Source organism: Falco naumanni, chromosome 8 (genome assembly GCF_017639655.2).
Source record: "Falco naumanni isolate bFalNau1 chromosome 8, bFalNau1.pat, whole genome shotgun sequence".
Taxonomy (NCBI): Eukaryota; Metazoa; Chordata; class Aves; order Falconiformes; family Falconidae; genus Falco; species Falco naumanni.
This window is the reverse complement of record NC_054061.1, coordinates 57,197,069-57,211,425: the sequence shown is the minus strand read 5'-3', so window position 1 is coordinate 57,211,425 and position 14,357 is coordinate 57,197,069. Positions and strand designations below refer to the sequence as shown.

Here is a 14,357-nt window from a genome sequence, read left to right as displayed (position 1 = left end):
TCCAGCAAGTTGATTTATAGGATTGGCTGGCAAAGCTTTGCATACAGCTTTTTCTACAGTGGACCAACCAGCTCATCCTTAATGAATGGTTGCTCTTAAAGCTGAGAGATGTGTTCCCAACTGCTCTGAGCACCTTGGGCACGGATGAGAATTAGTACCAGGTAATGAACTGCAGTTCTTATCCTGCTGTGTAAACTGGTATAGGTAGGGTGTTGACTTTAAACTGCTTTCTAAGTCATGTGTGTGCCCAGAGTTGTCTGTAAAGAACAGACTCCAGGTGTGTCATGGGCTGTAAAACCACGTAGTGCAAGGATGTCCCAGGCTGCAGCAGCTGGCAGTGCGAGCTCCCTGGGTGCTGGTAAAACCCGTGCAGATCAGTCCACACAACTCCAGCTGCACAGCGCCGATATGACGTTTCTGTCTACATCTCCTAGTTATTAAAACCTTGGTTTTATAAATGAGGAGTCCTGTGTATTCTCCAGACTGTGACTTTCTCCTGTACTTCTCTAGCTGAAGTTCCCCTTTGACTTCAGTGAGTATTTTGTGTGCTCAGAGAGCATTTTCCATCACTTGAGCCTGAAAGGGAAGAGGATTTATGGAATGGGGAGCATGAGGCACCAGCTCAGCAAATACCAAAGAGTGTATGTAAGTGTTTGTAGGTTGGAGATGTAAGTGCGCAGTGGTCTTGATCTTCTTAAGCCACGCCGTATTGCTGGGTCCAAAGGGTGAGCTGAGAATGTACATCAGTTTGCATATTAGTGTTTTCAGATGTCTTGCCGAAGCAGAGCTTTCTCTCTGCTGTGACCTTGCATCTTCTTCCAATTGCTCCCAGTCTCAGCCTGGTTGATAGACTTAACAGCTACTCAGCACATGCTGAATGTCATGTTGTCAGTGTAGTAGATTCATTATTTTCTTACGGTCTTAGTCTCCATTCTCTTTAGAGTTTGGTAAGTACGTTATGATGTATCTGACCTATTATTTTTTCTCTCTGCTTCTGACCTGTTGATAATACCCAGCTATGGGTCATCGTTGTGGAGGTCCTTGGTGGCCCTTCCTATGCTCTTTGCCTAGAGATCCAGCTTTCATTCCAGTCTTTGGAGCCATGTCTCAGCACATGGCAAGTTTCTTTCTAGCCAGGTAAAGCCTGGGGAGGTCTTATGGCAGATAATGTGAGCATCTCAACTGGTAATTGTAAAGTCAGGATCTGTAATTAATTTTTCTATAAAACTCTCAACCTTAAGGTAAGCCTTTATCCATCTATTAATTAGCACAGGGAAGAGATGCTCTTGTCTAGAGGCAGAAGACAAAAATGGGAGCAGGGAGGAAAGAGAATTGGCTCCTTTGTTGGAGTGATAAATATTGTTCCCTTCATGCCTTGAATAAAATGAGAGTTTGGCTAAAACCAGTGAGGTTTTAACTTTCGGAAACAAAGACTTACAAAGGACTGGAGAAAATAGCACTGGAATAGGCACCAGAGACCCTATCCAGCAGATTCCTCTCATTCCAAGGCAAGCTCAGTGATACCTGTGTGATTCTTCATCAATGTTTGTTTAACCTGTTTCTGGGACCGTTGAAATATTCTTTTTTGCAAATGCAAGGCTCAGGAGCACACACAATTACTTGAGTTCTGCTGTTTACCCCCATGAGCTGTGGCTTTGGGAAAAGCACCAAATATTGCAAGAGCTGTTAACACTTCATCATTTGCATAAATTATTTTTTGCCCTTTTTTTTTAATAGCAACTTGGAGGCAGTTTAAAAAATCCTTCTGTGGAAGGCTCTGTCGGAGAATAGATTTTTTTCACAGATCTTCATGTGGAAGTGATTATACAGTCCTATGTACTGGAACCCTTCATGGAAGGAGAACTTGATGTACCTCCATATAAATCTATGGGCAGTAGGACTTGTTCTGCTGGATTCAAAGGGAAGAGAGAAGTCCCCTAGGGATGAGAGTAATAGCTAACAAAAGCAGACAGTGTCTGACAGATTTTATTAACATTGAGGATGCAAAGTCTGCTGAGCTGGAGAACATGGCAATACGCCCCTATACTAATTAGTAAAGATACCTGCTTGAGGACTGTGCAGCTTTGCCAAAGAAGAAATGTGGATTAAAGAAATGTTGAAGCAGATAGTTGAAGTGTTTGTTGGTTGGCTGGACTAACTGAACAAACACAGCAATCAATAACCAAAAGCTATTTCAGTTGACCCTATTGAAGGCTTTTGGGAGACTCTTAGCAGAAAAGTTTTAAATGCTTTTGATTCAATAGCTTTCATTTGCCCTGGAGTGAAGAACTGTATTTTTTTAAGACTAACATGTAAAAAACCCCCTCACAACGGGTGTTGTTTTGGGGTTTTTTTTAGGCAGAAAGTAGCCCATAGCTGTATTTGGGGTGACATCTATTGCTAAGCACTGGCTGGGGTGGTAGGCTGACAGCAGCCCCTAGAAATGCCATCTCTACAAGTGATGGCAAGCTGACTTTTCACCTTCTGATCTGGGCAGATGGCTACCTTTTGAAGACCCTTGGGGCAACTAAGGGATGCACTGTGATTACATTTCCAAGCCTCAGATACTCATGTATCCTATTAGAAAGCCAAGGGGAGAGTGCCGTGTTGTAATACCATGAACTGCTTTGGAGACATTTCAGTGTAAGTGCCTTAAGACATGATTTATGTTCACCACTGAGCCTTGAAATTTCTTCCAGGAGATCCCAACATGCTTGTATGTCTTGAATCTGTAGGTTACAGGGACGTCGAGAGATAGCTGAGCTATCGTGGGCAGTTGTGATTTGTGGGGTACCTCCAGGCAGGCAGCTTCCCCGGTGGGTATGATTCTTTTTGTTTGTTTGTTTTGCTCGTTACACAGTTCCTTGGCACATCGCCTTTTACCTTGTCTCCAAATGGCTGTTTTTTCCTCTGCATCCCACTCGGTGACTCAGATTGAGGGTGTCTTATTCAGTACGGTCTGTTTCTTGGTTTGGGGTTTTTTGTTTGTTTTTTTTTTTTTCTTCTTCTTCTTTTCCAGATGTATGTGAGCTCTAGGATGATAACTTGAATAGAAACAAGTATTACGAGTGGCTTTGGTGCTGTGCTCAGCTCTAGTTCTCCCAGAAGATGAAAGGGGACAAGGCTTCAACGCACTACAGAGGACCCTCACTTTCCATCCAGCGACAGTGGATGACTGTACCCTTTGGAGCAGGTAATCATTAAGATATTTTATTCTCTAGCAGTGCCAGTGAGCACTTCAGATGAAACCACCACCAAAGCAGCGGCTTCGGTGTACGTTCTGCAAGACACAGTGATTCAGCACAGACCCTCTCTAGAGACAGCCTTATGAAATGAGGGTCTAAAGTCCAAAACTGGAAACTGCCCAGGCCTCCCTACTTATCTCCCAGCTGATGCTGTGAGTACCTCTACTCATCCTGGTTCGTCTTGGAGTCTCTAGGGTGGCTTAAGGTCCTACCTCTGCATTGGTCTCAACATCCTGGAGTCTATCTACTGACCGAGGCTGAACAGGACAGAGAAATCAGGCTCCTGCATGTCTCCGTTTGAAGGCTAAGCTTCCCCAGTATAAACTCATAGGATGAGACCTCCTTGTAAATCCAGCTGTGGCTCCATCCATAGGCCGTGGAGCTGCAGGACGTGATGTGCCCTCACTCTCCCCGCTCTTGCCCAAGGGAACAGGCAACATATGCTGCTTGCCTTTTGTTCCCCAGCCTGAAAGATCCCCACCACAACACCTCTGAAACTAGGCTACTGTGGAAAAAAAAAATAAATGTGGTGACACTGATGGGCAAGAAAAGCAACCAGCACCTCCTCCTCATCCCACCACCTGGAGCACTTGCCTCTCCCAGGGCATTACAAGGGGGCTGCCCACTGGGTCATGATTCCCCTTTGGAGAGCCCAGCACCATTCGTGAACCCCTAGAAGGAGTGTCCAGAATCAAGCCACAGAGATTTCTGGCTTGGACTCTCCACATCCAAAGCAAACCAAACTCTTAAATGCTATTGAACCCATGAAAGACCCTCAAAAATCATCAGCTCCTGATGATGAGCCCGGGAATACTTGGCTTACTAGCTGCTAATAACCGTGGAGGTGTGCCAGTGGGGGGAACAGCTCCTGCTGTCATCACAGTGTGGGGAAAAAGGCTGGCTGAGCAGCCCATGTGGGTGCTTCTGAGGAGCTATTCTGCTCAAAACGGGGCTTTGGCTACATGGCTTTTGTGCAGATCCTACTAATTTCTGATCCAGCTCTTGAAACCCTGGCCCATATGCAAGTCAAGCTGGCTTTATTTGCTTTACTCTTTCCTATATGGCTGGCAATGCCTTACTCTGAAGTGGGAAGGAATGTGCCTCTGGTATGCCGAGACTATGGATTTCTGATGATATCTTGTGAAAATGTTTCTGACTGGGGTTCTGGCCTCTTGCTTCCTGGGATACGTTTCACTTTGCAGCGAGAAATATGCGATAGCAGTGTGAAGAATTGTGCTTTCCACCCTGCTACCAAACCAGATGCTTTTTCCCTAGGCAGATCTTTCTTTTTGTATTTTTCGCTCCAAGCTAAGGTTTTTAGCTGCATTCCTACTGGTAGAGTTTCCTCCCTTTCATGTTGTGGAAAGACCTGGCAGCGGGGTCAGGACTTGTAATCTGCAGCTGGCCTGAGGTCTTGTGATCCAAAGCACCATCAAAGAAGCTGGAAACGGGCAGGGGGAATTTCTGTGTGTTTCAGAGGGAGCAGTGTCTGATGTGGAAGCACATATGCTTTTGTCTAAACTGAATTCCATGCAGCCAACCCCCTTCATATTGGAATTATAATGTTAACTAGACCTGAGCAGGGATTTTCTGATGTTGATATATATTGATTTTTTCAGATTGAAATTTCCAGCTGACAATGTATTGCAAAACTGGAGAGCTTTTGCCAAAGTATGTCTTAAACAAACAAACCCCAAAACCCCTTTTAGCACACATCTGACTTGGCCACATTCTCCTTTTAGTGACGTGCCCAAGGTCCCACAAGAAGTCTGTGGCAGAGCAAGAAGCGGGAGTGCTGCTTTTCTTTCCCTCATACGTGCACCTGGTGTTACAGGATCACTTGTTCCAGCTGGGAATGACCTCAGCCAGAGCCTGGCTTCACTGAAGCAGGGTTAGTGGTGTCCTCACCAGCAGGGCTTCCACCAGCAGAAACAGAGGGGGGGAAACGGAGCTGAGATCGTGCAAAGTGATCACTGCAGGAAAAAGAGACTGAAACCACATCCATTTCTGTCCCTTGTCTGTGACTTTTCAGCTGTTGGTGAGTAACTGGATGGCTGTTGGGAACAGCAGGAACCCGACCGTCATCTCTGCTGCTCTCTATCAAGACAAGGCAGCTCTGAAAGGAATTAGAAGTATATTTTTTTTATCTTGTTGCTGTAAGAACTTATACAAGGGCCTCTTCTGCGTTCTGACTCCTGACTGTTGGTGAGGAGGTCACCAATCTCACTGCTCGTCTGGCATATCATTACGGTACAGCTTTGCATGGGTGAGAAGAAACATCCTGGTGACACCTCTTATGGAGGTGAGCCTTAAGGGAACCAAAACATTAAGAAGCCTGAAGGGCTTCCTCAGCTGATCAGAATTTCTAGCTCATTTTACCAAACACCCTGCACCATCTCCCCTCATCCGAGCGTAGACAAGGCTTAATGGGCCTTGCAAATAGCAAGGTGTTATTTGTGTGCTGCAGCATATCTTTAGTGCCAGACACTGGTACTGATGGGTGCTATAAATTGTGTATAACACCGTTGCTGTAGTTCTTGCTTGTTTCTTAACCATAAGGAGAGCTTTAGACGTTGCATGCAGTTTGATTATAACTGCTGCAGATGTTCATAACCTACAAAACTGACATTTTTGCAACTCTCTGACCTTTAACACATGAATATCAAAGCAATCTTGGCAGCACCTTGCTTTTCTTAGCACTTTGGATGTAATAAAATCACAGAGCAGCCCAGGCATCTCAAGAAAATCTATGTCTTAATTTATTCCATCCTTGAGAGTATTCTTGGGCTGTTTTGCTAATCAGCCCTTCAAAGGACGTGCATGAACCCTCATCCACCCCCTCCCACCGTCTCTAAACCTTGGCTTGGTGAAGGGTGCTTGTCCAATATTCAGCTGTCCTGAGCCTTGAGTTGAATCAATGTTCCTTATCTTCTGTGGATGATGATAATATCTTTGCAGACCATGTCCTCCTAATGTTTCTCACACAGAAAAAAAAAAGTCACTGAAGTCTGGAAAGAGTCTCCTTAATGTTTCTATTTATAAGCCCAAATGAATAAGGGCTTTGCAGGGATCATTGCCTCCTGCTGCTTCTCCCAGCTCCAGCCTGTGTGTTCCTTGTCTGTCTTTGGCTTTCCTTCCACTTTCTAGAGCAGTTGTCATGCTTCCCTGAAAGTCCTCAGGATCCTGTGTTCAGCCCAACGCAGGTTCTCCTTGAAAGTGTTTGTGCACTTGTGCATTGTTGGTGTTTGTCTTCCCAAGTACCCATAAAGTGTGATGGAGCCCGGCTTTCCTGGGGTTGGCTGGACACCTGCCTGCCGGTGGGAAGTGGTGAGGGGATGCTGCCTTTGGCTTTGCTTGTGTGCGTGGCTTTTGCTTTGCCTGTTAAACTGTCTTTACCTCGACCCTCGAATTATCTCTTTTACTCTTCTGATTCTCCTGCCATCCCACCCCGGGGGGGGGGGGGGGGATAGTGAGAGAGCGGCTGTCTTGATTAAATTAAGCTAAGCATTGTGCATGATGAGCAAATGCAAAATTCATGCTGTCAACTTCCCTCAGTGCCTTTTTAGGTCTTTTAGTTGTTTTTCACCCTTTTCTGCATGCTGTGTTCAGTGTGCCTAACATCAGGAACTTTGTCTTCCTTTGTACAATAGCTGGTGGTGGGTTTTGACCGGCGGAGTCTCAGCACCAGTCTTCTGCTTGGGGAAATATATCAGACCATCTCCATGAATGAGCCAGAAGAAGTTGGTGATACTGCTTTGCCCAGAGGCTGCTGCAGCAGACGAAGTCTAGGCACAGACTGCAACAGGCTTTGGATCAAGTCTACAACAAAGCTGTTCTAAGATGACAGTGTCAGCATACTGCTGTTTCCTGCAAAGTCAGCCTAGCCTGGAGCAGGAATCACAAGATTTCTCATTCAGAGGGCTCTAACCAGCCCTTCTTCTGGCCTGGTAAGTGGGATGCAACCCAGAAGCTCTATGATTTCAGCCCTTACATGGGTCTTTGATATCTGCTGTGTAACTCCTTTAATTTATTTTAAGCATTGTTTCAAGTACAAGGTTGGTCAAAGTACTGCTGGTGGTGGAAGAGCAAAGAACTTGTGCCTTTCCACATGGAATGTTGCTTCAGTTTCCAGCTGCTTCCTACTCAGGGAAATATTGTTTGCAGCTGGTGCAGTCACAACACAGTTGTATGCTGCTCCTTTACTAGCAAGATGGATTTATAACTGCAGAGAAGACTTTCTGCTATGTTTTTTCCCTTCATCCCTCTTCTGAGGTTCACTTTCCCCACCAACATGTGGAATGGTTCTGCTCAAAATCCATCCAGTGGCAAGACATGAAAACTCAACTTCTATAAACCTGAAAGACTGGTTTGCTGCTGTTTAAATCCCAGCCTAGGCTTGGCATGCTGGACAGAAATGCCTGAAGCTCTTTAGTCCTTTTGAGGCCAGATATGGAGATTTCATTCCTTGCAGGAATAGCAGTTGCCATGGTAGATAGCAACCTTGATGTGAGGTGTGTCGACCTTTGTCACACCACACCTCTCGGAGGAGATGGAAAAGGAAAAATGCTCAGTTTTTTGGAAGGAAGGGAGGTTGAGCTGCAGCAGGTCCCTGACTCTGATTTCTTTGCTCACCTGCTGGCATGAGTTGGTTCATCTGCTTGCCCAGACCTGCTGGTAGAGGACAATACCAGAGGTAATTGAGGAATTTTTGAGAAATAATAAAGGATATGGATGTTATGGCATGAGGTAGACCAGAGCCAGCAAGAGCTACCTGGAAATCCTAGGGAAGGGCCCTTTCCATCTCATAGTGTGGCCATGCCCAAATGGTGTAAACGTCTGGCTGTGGTTTCCCTTGAGGCCACCTATGAGGACACCCAGTTTTAGGCTCCTATCAGCCTGCCTTTGAAAGCTGGGGCAGGTCCAAAAGACTGTTCTACATTCAAGCCAGCTGGGACGTCTCACAGGTGAGGTGAATTTCTTTTTGGCCACCGTAGTGGGGAAAAGCAAAATTATCCCAGAATGCCATGACCCTGAAAGAGCAGTTCTCTTCTTTTTCGCCCAAAGCAGAGATCAGACAAGCAACAGTTACGTAGGGTTAGAGCTCCAGGCTGGGTCATGTAACTCCAGCAGGTTATTTCTGAGCGTGTGCAGGTCTCCATGCCCTGGTTACGCTCTCTTATGTTTCCAAACTTTCTTGGCTAGCAGCAGTATTTTTGAAACAGCATCCACGGAAATTAGGTTCTTGCTTCACTGCACACACTTGGATGATAGCTGGTTACGGCTCTTTCTTAGCTGTAGCTCTTTAAATCTATTAGCCTGCAATTAAGTAAGTTTCATTTATTAAAATTAGTTGAAACATAACTCTTTCCATAAACAATCACTGTTTCTCTTAAGACCTGCTCAGTGATTTCATCTTTTTCTTTAATTTAACATTTCAGTTCATTTATTTAAAAAAAAAAAAGGGAATATGTACTAGTTATTTATATGTGTACAGACCATATTTGTGTGGGTTTGGTGCTGATTGGCAGCATGTGTGTTTACAATAGCCCTTGTATTATCCCAGCCGGCAGCCTAAAAACACTTCCAAATTATTCCACATCAGAAGCAAAGAGGGTTTGGATAGACTCCTAGGGGAAAGTCTTGAAGTGGTGCCCAAACCTCAGTCCCAGTGCTGTAAGTCAGGCACGTGGCTGATACTTTATCCACCCCAACTTGGACTTTCACAAGCTGTTCTGTTTGCGGAGGAAACGGGAACTTGGGAGCAATTTTAATCAGTGATTTCTTGGAGATGGGCTTCCTCCATGCCTTTGTCCTCTTTTCCTCTCTTGACACATGTGTGTGTGCTCTGCGCATGTTTTCTAAGAAATAATGGGGAAAATGCACACATAAGTGCAAGGGCTAGGCTGTAGTAAAAGAAACCCCTTGGTGGATAGGGACTGACCTGGTTATAATTTGTGCCTTTGGAGTGACACCAATTTTATGTGTAAAGAACTGGAATGACTGTATGTGGATGAGCACTAGGGATTTCAAGTCCAGCCCTGTCACCAAGGTTTGGCGTTTGCTGCTAACCTCAGAGCAGGCTGGGAAGTTCATACCTAAACGGTGCTGTAATAAAAAACTGGAAACGCTCTGGTAAATGTTCCAGGCTTTGTCCTCGTTAAGTGTCATGAAGGTAATGATCAAAGTTTTTAGACTGCAACTTGTGTGAAGGAGAAATCGCAGAACTGCTGGTCTTCAGCTGTCAGGTGGCTTTGTTGCATGGCCACCCTGGGATGGAGCACTGATGGACTTCCTAGGTCTGAACTTCCCAGGCAATGTCCTAGGATGTGGCGGCCTAGGTCAGGCGTCTCCCAGCCAAGCTGAGCTCTGCAGCTCGGAAAAACAGCTGCCTTCGGGACCAGACAGCCCCAGAAATCAGCTAACCTGAAAACTTTGAAGCCGCCTTCCAGTAGGACAGGTTGTAAGGTAGGAATGTAGGACTGCCTTGATGTTTAGGACCTTAAATTGTAATCCCCAAAGTGCAATGCATGGATTAGCCACAGCCAGTGAGGCTTTGGATGCAGCCTTATGCTCTCCTACCATGCAGCTATTTCACTGCAAATGCATTAGTCACCCTGAACCAGGAACAACCCAAAATCTGCAGTGGCCATTCACGAGAACATGAGGCATCAGTTTCGTAGCTGTTTCTTAGGCTGGGTCAGCAATGGGCAAGGATGTTGAGGGGGGAAGATCCTACATCATCTGGAAAAAAACAGTATTGTCTCAAAACCAAACTTCTACAGTATGATTTCAGTGCTAGAGTTCATTACTTTTGAGCTGGACTAAGGATGACATTGTTTTCCAAAAATGTTGGCATTACTGTGGTTTGGAATCTCGGTAACTGAGCCAGCTCTGGTCGTGGACCTTCAGTTACTAATATAATAGCCCACTTTAATATTGGAGTAAAGATCACTTTTAAAAAATGTAATTTAAAACCAGCACATGCATTGGTTTGGGAATGCAAAATGATTTTATTACTATCTCATCTCAAAACCTTTTCCTTTACTGTCTGCAATTCTGAATTGCAAAATGTATTACAGAAACACATCTGTCATACTTTATAATGTGAGGTAAGGCATTCTATGGTTGTTTGTCTCAATTTTTTTTTTTAAATCCAAAGCAATGCAAGAATAATATATGCAGTATGAAAGCTAAAATCAGATGCATAACATTTTGCCCATCTGAGTGTTGGCTAAAAGCTTGGGAGGAGGATGAGCTTTGGATGGAATGGACGAAGAGGTGTCTTTCTTACTGAAATTGTTAAGTCCTTCAGTTGAATTGCCTTACATAGGTCATGCTCTGAGGCCAAAAGACCTAAACTCCTCCTTCCTAGGTGGTGCAGCAGTTCAGAAGAGTATGCATGATGCATGCGATCACTTGCCTCCAGGATCTGGAACTTTCAAACTCTCATCTTTTCCTCGGCAACTTTATAAGAGAAATTCAGTAATCTGGCGACACTGAATGACCTTACAGAGAAAAGCATTAACCACTCTGGAACTTGGGCCAATCCTTTTCCTCATTAGGGCAATGAAGCTTTTATCGCTCCTGCAGTAATGATGCATTTTTAAAGCATTTCACACCTACTTTAAATCTCAGTAAAGACCATGAAACTTCTTTGGTCATGGCCACATGGTATCTATTGTTAAGCAGACTGTTAAAATGAATCAATCCAGATTAAGCAGCCAAAATTACCACTTGCTATTGCTCGTCTGAATCTGTTCCCTCAGAGACAGCCCCGTAAAGAGGCTGAATGCTGATTAAACACTTCTCCGCCAAGTGGAGTCCGAAAAATTCTGGCAAGAATTGCCTGTAGGAAGCATGGGGGAAAAAAATGTACGAGACGTAAAAGGCTCAATCCATCGGTCTGCTTGAATCCAAACCGTCCCCTGCTGCAAAGCTCTTCATTAGTGAGCCTTCCATCTGCCTGATGAGAGCTTCTGTATCCTGGCCCTGCATTTCCTTGCGCTCTCCCCAGGGGCGTTATCTTGTGAGTTCATTATTGCTGCTGGCTGTAATTCACAGTGCTATTAGCAAAAAAGGTTTTAAAAAAATAAAATTAGTAAATGGCCTTGATTTGCCTTGGAGCTCAGGCAGGAGGTTTAAACTCTTCCTTGGAGGCAACCATCCAGGGCAGGACTATGAGAAGGAAGCTCAGCCTATGTACCTTCAAATACATTTGTTGGCAGTGGAGGACAGGAGGATAAGGAGCAACTTGCTTGTGACCTTTCCCACCGAGCTGCTTAAACAAAAGCATCTGCTCCACTTCCAAAAGGTCTGTTTGACCCCCGGGCAGGCTGGATCCTTGAGTGAAAGGGCACCGCTTTGTGCTAGCTGAGTATGTGGCTCCACAGCCTCCAAATAAAGCTTGTCTCTTGTGGAAAGCTGAATGGAGAGTAGCTGTCTTGCTTGCTGGAGAACATGGCTTTAATTTCACCTTCCACCACTGGGCTAGTTGATCTTGAGCCAAGGGATATACCAAATTCCGACAGTCTGCTGGGTTACTGCAACCCAGTTCCAAAAAGAAAATCAATGCTTTGTTTAGATTTTCCTTTTCAACCTCTTTCCTTCTCTCCTTTCCCCTGGTCTTCCCTCTCTGAAAGCATGCACATCAGTGCGTCTTAAAGGAGCAATCATGCTTGTTCACAATGAAGGAATTTAATCTCCTGGTAATTATAGGTGGAAAATCACAACACTGAGAATGTTTTGACTTGAGCAGAAGGGCATTCCTGCCCAGGCTTGGATTGTCTTGGGAGAAGCAGAGCGCTGTAAGGATCACAGGATGCTGAGATGGAAGATTTCGGGGCCAGATCCTGTGACTGGAGAAGGTGGGTGCAGTGCCACCGACTTCAGCAGAGCTCTGGTTTGTGTCAGCTGGGGATGCAGCTCCTGTGCAGCTGTGCTGGGATCCTGAGAAACACTGCTGGGTGAAGGAGGCCTGCCTTTCAAAACACAGCAGACGATGTCTGAAACCTAGTGGTCTGTTTAATATCCCGTACAGTTCCCCTCCACCAGCTCTGTGTAGTCTGGCCCTTCAGCTGAAATGACAGCTAGTGTCAATAGCCGCCTTTGACTTTTTTGTAGTTTAGTTAAATGCAAATAACTGTCATGCAGGGCTAGTGGAGGAGCTGCCATCTCAGCGGATGGATGTGTCATGCAGCCTGAAGCTGAAGAAATTGAGTGAAACACAAAAGTGATCACGGACTATAGATCTGCACCTCTAACAAGACCTGCCATATTGCAACTCTCAGTAATGTTCTTTTTTTAATTATTATTACTATTTTTTTATTTCCTCTCCCTAGCAAAAACTCATCCAGAAGCTGCGTTGGGATGGTTGTAAAACCATCTGGTGCCCAGTATGTCAGTCCATGAGATCCACGCTGGCTGCTTCTACCCAGGTGGCTGCCACCAGCTCTGCCCAGCTGCAGCACTTGCACCAGCTTGCCCAGTGGCAGGGACTGGAACGGCCCTGATGCCAAAGTCTGCGGTAGTTCTTTGCTTGTGCTTATGCCGGAGTCATTTATTTCGGTAGGTTATGCTTTTTACTGAAAACACGCTCTATTGCAATAGGGACTGCAAGCAACCGTGCCACGGGGGCTGCTGTAGCAGATGTGCAACTGCATGGGTTGCTGTGGGTAAGGTTGTACCCCCTCATGTAGCCGAAGCGGTGCAGTTTGTGTGCTGAGGTGTGCCCGAGCTGAGAATTTATGTTTGCCTGGCTTTGTCTGTCCACTCCAGTAACTGCCGGGAAGGCAACAGCGGGTGAAGGGCACTGCAGCTGTGCAGTGGCTCTCCCCTCCCCGATGAGCCAGCAGCGCTCCTCTCCAGCCTTTGATTGGGATTGCTTAGCTTTCCAAATGAAGTTGAAAAAGCAATTTGAGTGTCTCTTTGGGAGCCATCTCAAATAAAATTGGGATGACTTGGCATGAAAGCGGGTGATGGGTTTCACATGGGGCTTTGCCTCCTTTCAGCTGCTCTGGTACTGCTGCCCTTTCAGTAAAGCTGCTGTGGTTGTGGGGGGAAAGCTTAAAGAAAAAGGGGAAGAAAACCAAAAAAAGGAAAAGAAAAGGATGGAAACTGCTCTTCTCTAGCATGTTACCCAGCAGAGGAGGACTGAAAAGCTCTGCTCCTGGCAGCCAGTACAGGCCCTGGCTAATAGGTGGGAGCAGGACACCTATCTGAAGACAGAAGGCTTGAGGGGCTTGGTAGTGTTTGAGATATTTTTAATTCCTTTCAACAATTTGCCTCTCCTTTGTTGGCAAAAGCAAGTTGGAGTCTGGAAAGAAAAATATCTCACCACTTGGCAAATTCCCTGAGAGAGCCAGTCCTAGCTTTTTGTCCAAGAACATCTGAAGGCTCCCTTCTTGCTTGCCATCATCTTTTGGCAGGAAAAAGCAGCGATGGAGCCCCAGGAGACAGCGTATTAGCTCCATCGGCGGGGCCAGCAGCAGGTCCCTGCAGCTGGAAGCCAGGGCAGCGCTCGGGTCTGTGCCTGCTTTGCATTGCCCTCCCCGAACCTCGGGCTCATTGTTGGCCCTGCAGGGGGGCTGGGGGGCTTCCCCAGCCTGCACGCCAATCCGGAGCGCCTGGTGAGCCATTTCTGGCACTCTCTAGGGCTAATTTGCATTTCTTTTTGTTGCACCAGCCCACCTTAATGAGCAGTTCTGCCTTGCATTTGACTTTTTTCCAGGATGCCAGATTTTGGAGGTTGCAAAGAGGCAGAATATCTGCAAACTTTAATAAAGAGGAAAACATTCAATAAGACCCTAAACCAGTGCATGTTCTGTGGTGCTCTGGGAATGCTCCTGGGATGTCCCGGTGTGATCAAGCGAGGATGGGCTAGCGAACTCTGCTGCACCTGCCAGATGCCATGTTGTCTTCTAACTCCAGATTTTACTAACACAACTTTGCTCCAGGCTGAATATCCCATCAGAGCTATTACCTTATAAATAGAGAGGTAATTCGTATGTTCCAGCTCTCTGCAGCTGAGCTTAGGGAATTATTCAGGGGTGGCTCTGGTCTGCGGTCCCACGACATGGCAGTGACCTGTAGTGAGGAAAACCAGAGCAACACTGC

General features: G+C 45.8%; 1 long non-coding RNA gene across 3 annotated transcripts; it reads left to right on the top strand.

The window, feature by feature from the left end:
- Positions 1-7: 7 nt before the first annotated feature.
- On the top strand, positions 8-14,298 carry LOC121093092. Of its 3 annotated transcripts, XR_005829480.1 has the most exons (7): positions 8-161; positions 2,736-3,193; positions 4,988-5,283; positions 5,407-5,547; positions 6,896-7,192; positions 12,584-12,809; positions 13,972-14,298. It is a non-coding gene; the product is annotated as an uncharacterized LOC121093092 (long non-coding RNA). The 3 variants fall into 3 exon arrangements; XR_005829478.1 differs by lacking the exon at positions 13,972-14,298 and having other exon boundaries at positions 12,584-13,962; XR_005829479.1 differs by lacking the exons at positions 5,407-5,547; positions 13,972-14,298 and having other exon boundaries at positions 12,584-13,962.
- Positions 14,299-14,357: the final 59 nt, after the last annotated feature.